General features: G+C 48.2%; 1 pseudogene; it reads right to left on the bottom strand.

Annotated features, from left to right (window-relative positions):
* Window positions 1-264: 264 nt before the first annotated feature.
* LOC142586420 (U2 spliceosomal RNA) lies at window positions 265-428 on the bottom strand (annotated as a pseudogene).
* Window positions 429-8,155: the final 7,727 nt, after the last annotated feature.

Raw genomic sequence — 8,155 nt, 5'->3', positions numbered from 1 at the left:
ATTTTGGCTCTCTTCAAGAATTTCTTGAGCAGTTCTCGTAAATTCAGGCTTGACTAAAAAGAACATTTTGAAGCACATCAGACTGCCCATCAGTCAGATCTAAGTTTCGTAATGTGTTTCTCTACTAGCAGGTTATAAGTTGGTGTTTTACTTTTGCCACAAGGATCCTCTCGCTAAGAATCTTCTCGGGACCTGACCGGGGCTACTTTTATAGCGAAACTGCTTATGGATAGTATTCCGTGAATTTTTCTTCTGCGTGTGAAATAATCGTGGGTCCAGACCGACCCACAGCGGAGGTGAAGCAGGCTTGGAGAACTCCGCCAACTTGCAAAAGCAAGCTTAAAATCTTCGGTACAAATAGAACCCGTATCAGATATTAAGCTGATAAGGACAGATACTACACTTTTACCCGCGTCGGCCGTCGCTACATTCGCACTGCTCTATCTTTATCGGCGTTCCAAGCGCTTGCGTATCTGATTTCCTTCCGCTCTCGCCGTGGTGGCGGTCCCGTCGAAACGTCGCGCGTGTCTAGTTACCTCCCGGCTCGTCGGCGCGGCGGTGCCGTCGTCCACGCCAATGTATACAAAAATCACGATAAGTGAGTTCGTACCTTTGTTCAAATTTATCTCTCACCTCTGTATCTTATGTTAAACAACTTCGCTGGTCACGCACCTTCACACAGTGCAATGACTCATGATTTTTTCACATACCGCAAGACATGGTATCCATTTCTCTGGCACTAAGAAGTTATCTACGGCCGCCATCACTCGAAGGCAATACAGCTCTGATTGCAACGTGAGACGGCGCCTTCGTGGGACAGACAACACCCGGCAACTTGAAGAGGAAGGGAGGGATACGGAATGAAGGACGTATCAAAACAAGTAGTCGTAAAAAAAAGCACGAGAGGGGAGGCTGCAATGCCGAAAAGGGAAAAAGGCCAGAAGGTGCGGAGCGTTCGATTCCACAATCCGGAACCACCTAATCCAAAATCCAAAGAGCAGAACGAAATACTTCCGCTCACCACCCCGAAAGCAGCGGGGCTCGTGTCAGGGCGCATTCATCGCGCAAATCGAAAACAGCGTCGCGGCGCCTCCGGCGAGATTCACGAAACGAGACGGGGATCGCGGCTCAATTAAAAGGTGCAGCCGCGCGCTTCGCCGAAGCTTCCAAAACGGAATCAAAACGCGCGGCGCACGAGACGCGGCAGGGGCTTAGGAACGATTAATGGAGAAACAGTGGGAAAAGTAACAAAACGCAGACGAAACTTACACTACACGCCGCTGGCAAACGGGAAGAGGCGAACGCTATCGGCACAACAATGGCTGCTGCTAAACGCGCAATCGTCGTCGCGGCGGTTTGCCCACAGAACGAGAACGGAGCACGCGCTCGAGGCAGGTGAACCGTGAACACGCGGAAAGGGGGACGGGCAGGAGGACCGCCGAGGGGGGAGGACGAGGGGGTTAGCGTCTAACGCGGGGGCACAGGACGGGAGGGAGTTGTTGCAGCTGCGGTGAGTTAACAGAGCTCCCAGGGGCTTTTAATGGCCGCGAGGCGGACACGCTCGGTTGCGGCTGCGGTGCGGAACAAGGGGTCGGGGCGCCAACCTGTATGTACGCACACTCGCGACGACGCAGGGAGAGAGAAGGAGAAGCACGTGCAGAGGCCAAACGCCACTGGGGGCTTTAGATGCGCTGGACGCTTGCTCCCGTGGCAGCGAAAGCACGCCGCCGGCGCGTGGCACTTTGTACTGTACAGCGCAGTGCCCCCCGCTGTCGCTTAGTTCTCCGTGAAACGCCACGACCGCGAGCACCTCGTGGCCCCCCATTTTCCTCCGGGCGCAGTTGCGTGCGCACCCTTATTTTGGGTGCCCCCTTGGTGCTCAGTGAGTTGGGCAAGCTGCTGTGACGTCATGGCGTGGTTTGCGATCAAGTGTTCCGGGTCTCAAGCCAGTGACCTCAGACTGAGGATTGGGTTCCCGTCGGATCTGCTGCGTTTGCGGGGTATGCGACGGCCGGGCAGGGTGGTCCGGGCACGCGCATCGACTGGGTTCGTTAACGAAGGGAAGCGAAGCAGTGAAAACAGAAACAGGCGGAACTTTTCCGATGTAGAGGTCTCGAGCTTTTGCTGTACGCTTTTATTTCTTCTTTTGACGTTCTCTACTTTCGGTGGTTGGACCTGTCCCGCATTCGATAGAAGTTTCCTTGTTCTATCTTTACTGAATAGTGGTTATGGTTTATGCTGTATATAAGGGACACTAAAAGGGATAAATTGCTGAATTTATACTGAATAATATTCTTACTGATTAATATTCTTCGAAATTCTTTAAATTTTTGCAGTAGCAGGATGAAGATTACAGCACAGAATGAAGGCTAAACTCCATATTATATTGAAATTTCTCACAGGAACCCTAGCGCAATGCGTCTTCGTGATGTTACTGATTTCAAAGCATTTTCTCATTTTTGGGTGGTTATAACATAGTAAACGCTCTTAAAACTTGGAAAGTTCAGTCTTTCCAGTCCATCTTTACCGATAGCTAATTAACTACGACGGAGCAGACACCATCCAAATGAATCACGTCGCGGCGAATTAGTGTGGGAACTTCAAGGCATTGCCGCCACCTGCCTTTCGTATTTGTTTCTCTTCTGGCTCATTAAACCTCCTATAAGGTGAGAGCGACATTTATGGTGAGGCAAAACAGTAATTTACAAACAGAGACCAACCACGTGATAAGAACAAAAAGGAATCAATGAGAACTAAATCAAGAGGGACACACGGAAAGCCTTCGAAGAAGAATTTATTAGCCCAGTTCACATGCCCTCGCTCTCACTACATGAGTCATGGCGCAGCTTCCATGCCAGAGCTAGTCAGTGTGAAAAAAAAAACGGCAGCAAAATAAATAATACAGTAGTAGCGTCCCGCTACTAGCCCGTAGCGGGCCGCTCCCACGTCGGGGCAGAAAGACCTAGCCTCTCCGCCACGTCGCGGGCCCGTTGGACTGCCCGTAGTTGGGCTTTAAAATGGGGACTGCGTAGGCTGCCCTACGCAGTCACGACAACGCAACGTCTTCGTCACCGCGTAACGTGGGGCACCGCCAGAGCATGCGGTTTAAGTCGGCAAAGTCTGAGCAAAGCGTGCAAGTGCTTGACGGTTGAGTTTCGGGATATATACGGCGTAAGAGGACGGGCCTAGGTCATACCCCGACTTGCAAGAGTCTGAGTGTCAATGCCTGAGGACTGTTCAGTTTACTCTGTGGCGGCGGGTACTTCTGCCTCCCCGGATAAAAGTACTTTGTGATTTCGTTGTATGAGGCAGGGGCATCCCTATATCCCTGTTGTCCGGAACGCTTGGTGCTCTCACCCGATACACGATGGTCGTGCTTGAGGTAGGCATAAATGGACAGGTTTGAGCAGGCTCAAATGTAACAAGAAATGAATATAAAGACCCACATAATAGAAACAGCGCCTAATAATGTCTAATTATCATTTGAGATTCCGTTTTTTTTTTCATGGTATTTCGCTATCGTGCGCATTTGCGATATTTCCGTCGACCATGAAACAACAAGCTTCTTCAATGGTAGTGCTCTTCATCGAGGCAGAAACTGTCGCAATTGCTTTAGCGATAGCGTTCACTGAGCCTAAAATTATCTTTAGCGACTCAAAAACGGCCATCAGAAATTTGACAAAAAGGTAGCATACGCTTGGCTCCATACCTAATCTTCCAAAGACGGATCGGAACCAGACCGCTCAGCTAGACTGAAATCATATGGGTGCCTGCGCACTCGTCTCATCCTGGAAACGAGGCCACACACAACCCGAAGATTTATCGGCCGGGCAGCGGGCTACCCTGATCTCAGATCAGTAAGGACCTCATGGTCACATACCATGAGATTACCAGGCACTATAGAAACCATAGGTTGTATTACCCAATCTAAGACAAAGCTCTAGACAAATAGGAATAGGCAACATAGAAACAGCTCCAAACAGACACACATGCCATATAAATGGTCATTGATATCCCCCAGACGTATACACTCTCCTATGTGCCAGCTTTGCTCTCATCCTACAGTAGATATTCCCCAAATATTATCCGAACGCCCGTGGACCCAGGTCCGCAGGGACTCATAAACTTCGCAGAGTAGGAGGCTGCGGTGACCAGCTCGGGCCCTCATATCCAAAAGCCGGCCGTAATGCGCACTTAGGAGGTCGTAAAGTGTCACCTCACGGAGCTTCAACGGCAGCACAAAACAAGCCCTTAAGGAAACGAAGGGCTGAGTATGTCTGGGCAAGCGCTCTTACTTTTCCAACAATTTCGCCCAAGTAAAAGTTTTTCTTTCATATTCCATCGTGGACACGCAGTTTTCTCGACAGCTTTTCATAACACGAATAATAGTTGCCACTTTGTACGAGAAGCTCTTCTAGATCTTCCTCGCATTATTCACGTGGTCAACTTGGGCTGTTCGCTTTTATTATTCCGCATAGGAAGAAGTCCGTGTGGGCGGTGCTAAGTCGTGATACATATTTTTAACTGTTTCTGCCATGCGGCGGACATTGATCGATGTAATAAACTTCATGCTTACATCGCTCCCTAATGATGGGGAACGAGGAGCACAGTTTAAAGAACCAAGTCTTTCTCTTAACACGCGCGCAGATATCCTTTAAATGGCAACGTTCATCTCATTCAGGCAGAGGGAGCGGCGATGTCCCGCCCTTGTTACGTGTCCCACGCGCTATGACTTAATCGTCATCACCAGTTGTAATTGTACAAATACATAGCACCCACTAAGGTAGGATGGCGTGATGCTGTTCTTTTGCTGTCGGGTATGCCTTTGGTAGCTTATATACCTAAACATCTTTCTCTGTGCGTATGCTCAGGAGTTTTTGTGAAAGCTGCCTGTGGTTTGTATTGCGAAAGAGTTTGATAGGTATCAGGGCCATTATTCGTAAATACGTCTTATCTTAGAATTGCTCTCAAGAGAAAATTTCAGCCAGTCCCGATTCTGAACAGATCATTAGGAGAGCCGGCTGTCCAATCGCAAAAAGAACTTACGAAACGAAAAGTTTTGTGGATCCAGCCCTTGTTTTCGTGCACTGGGATAAAAAATTGGGCGTTTTATTTTGACGGCTGTGTGGTCTGTGTGTCTAATTTTGGTTGCGTTTGAGCACTGTAAATATGTGACGTTATTAAACAATTTGCTTCTCCCGCCGGCATGCTACAGGTATAAATACAAGTTCTCGCTATTTAGCTTAAGCAATCTCGGATGCCTAGAATCCTAGGAGGATGTCACACGTCCGCTTGCCAATGGTGAGGTATTGGTTCGATTCGTTCGGCTATCAGCTATGCCGTTACATTGGGCCAAGCAGCGAGTTATAGAAGGCAGATTACAGAGCGAGCCCTTAAGCTAGGATTGTTCGCAACAAAACATTTCAGCCAATACTAATGATGTACGTATAGGCGAACACAACAGGCCACTGTTAAAAAACATTTTCGAAAGAAAACTTTTGTGAATTCAGCCTGAATGCTGCTGTTCTCACGCTACCTGTTCTTGCATGATGTTGAAACGACACGTTCCTCCCCTGGAAAACAAACAGAAAACTGTTTCGTACGAAACCTGTCGTAGCAAATTCTTTACAGCTTGCAGGGGTTCGCCAGTACATTTTGTAGCGCTTCGAGGCGTATGACCTTCAACTAGCGTAGAAAGAAAACGTACTTTTCTAAGTAGTCTTCTGAGTCTTCCACAGGCATTCCTTTTTCGTTTTCTTTTCGCAGGTGACAGTTACAGTTTATTCTTCGGTGGAATTACATCAGTCAAAAGTAATTACTGCCTGCAAAAACAAAAGTAAACTGAGGGGCATGCCACACCCCAGTTTATACATTACATTCATTTTGTAACGATGAGCAAATCGAGAACACAGTAAAAGCGGGGGCCAATGTTTCGACAAGTGGACTTGTCTTTTTCAAGGCATATCCTGTGTCGACAAGTCCACTGGTCGAAACGTTGGCTCACGCTTTTACCTCGTTCTCGTTCTGCTCACTGTCTTGAATTTCCATCTCCCGCCTTTCCCGTGTTTTCTCTGGATTCATTCTCGGACGTAGACAAAAAGAGATTACGCCGCTTCCAGTAAAGGGGCTTAGGCAAACTCTCCACGCTACGTGTTCTAATGCATATTGGCTTAAGCACACTCCAGTCCCCAGCGTGCCCTGTGGCTGTAAACGCTTTTTAAACTGCGCCGCCTGCAATGCCTACTTCTTATTGTTGTTTTGCTCTAAAAGAAAGCGATCGACAGCTGTCGGGCATGCCGCACAACGATGATCGCCGTAGACTACTAGTGAGCGTGCTGACCCGTATGCGTGCCACACGCTTCCAATGCCACCGCCCCCAGAGTATACGCCTAACACAACCTCCCTCTGTTCGTCCCTCCGACCTCCCTCCTTTCTGTGCATAATGGCTTAGGCTAATTAAGTCCTTAATGAATCGGTTCGCGTGCGCAGCCACGCTTGGTCAACCTCAAGAGGGTTTCGTAACTGGTTTGCTCACGCTCCACTCAAGCAAGGAGGCTGTACGGGCACTTTGGTGGCGCTTGTGTGCACTGATTCTCCCCTCTCAGTGCGGGCTAAACTGCGATGCCCGTGTTGTACACGGCCGACCTCTTTGCCTGTTGAGGCACTTCGCCCTTTCCTTGCGTCTGTGCGCGAAAGCGTTTTTTTTTTTTAGTCTTCGAGTACTTTGACAACGTGGAAACGTTTCCTCATGATCTTGTAGTTTCTGTGAAGACCTATATATCTTGCGTACTAGCAAAGCTAATACACCATATATCTTGAACTAGCTAGTTTGGTGAAACATCCGAGCGTGCGCACCCGTTGAAACACACACACAAGCGAAGGAATAGTAGCGTCTTATGCGAAGAGATGCTAACTGCGTAAAACCGGTTTTATTGCATTGGAAATGTAGCGCGTAATCCAAATCACTTCATCTTAATTTGCGACATTCATGTTGGTGACGTGATTGCTACGTAATCTGTACCAGTATTTCATGAGCGGGTGCACTGTTTAAGTACAAAGTCAAGACATATTGTTGGCCGATCCACTGATCCAGTCAAGCTGTGTTTTGTATTCTTTGTAATATTAAAGTATATATCCTAAATTAGCAGAAATATTGCATATTATAATTTGTACTGCGCCCGACAGGAAGTCTGGGCCGCCATACATTTTAAAGAAAAGTCCTTACTACCTGCCTTGCTGGAAGTCGTCGAACTTCGTCATAGTGCACAGCGAAGTGGCCGCTTTATCCTTTTTTCAACAGGTGCCTGACCACTGCGGTGTGATTAGCGATAAGGTCGATTACGATGATGCAAGATCAGCATTCTCTTCCTCTGATGAAGTCCGGATTGCCTACTGACGACCTAACACTGACTCAGCGATCAAGGCACTCATGCAGGATTTTACGAAGACATACAGAGCCCACGCTGACAACATCCGCAGGCACCTACACGTTATCGACCGTGATGGTAAATTTCTTTTGTCCCCGAAGGTTACGCGGAGCAAAGCCTCATTGCTAAGCAGGATTGGACCTGGCGTTGCTTTAATCCGCCGCTACGCAACCCTCATTGGCCGGACGAACAGGCCCGATTGTGAAACCTGTCAGACGCCTGAAACGCTGGAACACGCTTAATGTGATTGCACAGCATATATGCTGGCGTTACAGATGCTGGTAAATTCCTGACACCAGCGTCGTCAGGCACCGATGGTCGGAGGGCGCTATTCTTGGACCATCGCCTGTCTACTGCAGCTGCAATGCGGACAACGAAAGTGCTGTTGAAGTTTCTGCATCACACGAAACTAGATGAGCGGCTCTAGCAGCCCCTATGAAAATGGTCATTGCCTTTATGTTTCCTTTATGTTTCCTTCTTGTTCCCTATGTGACCTTTATGATTCCTTGTCCTTTGTGTGACCTCCGGGACGCCAACTTTGTGTGTACCACATGTTTACTCATCCTAACGTATACCTCGAGGAAGTGACCTTTATTATGCCTCTAGGATGTGTCCTTCATGTTTACGGCAGGATGTTAACTGGGTGTGTACTATGTGTTACCTGAGTGTACACTTGAGTGCACATGTAGGTGACATAGAGTGCACATAACTAGTGTCTGTACATATAA

The sequence above is a fragment of the Dermacentor variabilis genome, chromosome 6 (assembly GCF_050947875.1).
Source record: "Dermacentor variabilis isolate Ectoservices chromosome 6, ASM5094787v1, whole genome shotgun sequence".
Lineage (NCBI taxonomy): Eukaryota > Metazoa > Arthropoda > Arachnida > Ixodida > Ixodidae > Dermacentor > Dermacentor variabilis.
Note: the sequence above shows the minus strand (reverse complement) of the source record. Positions and strands in the feature narration are given on the sequence as shown.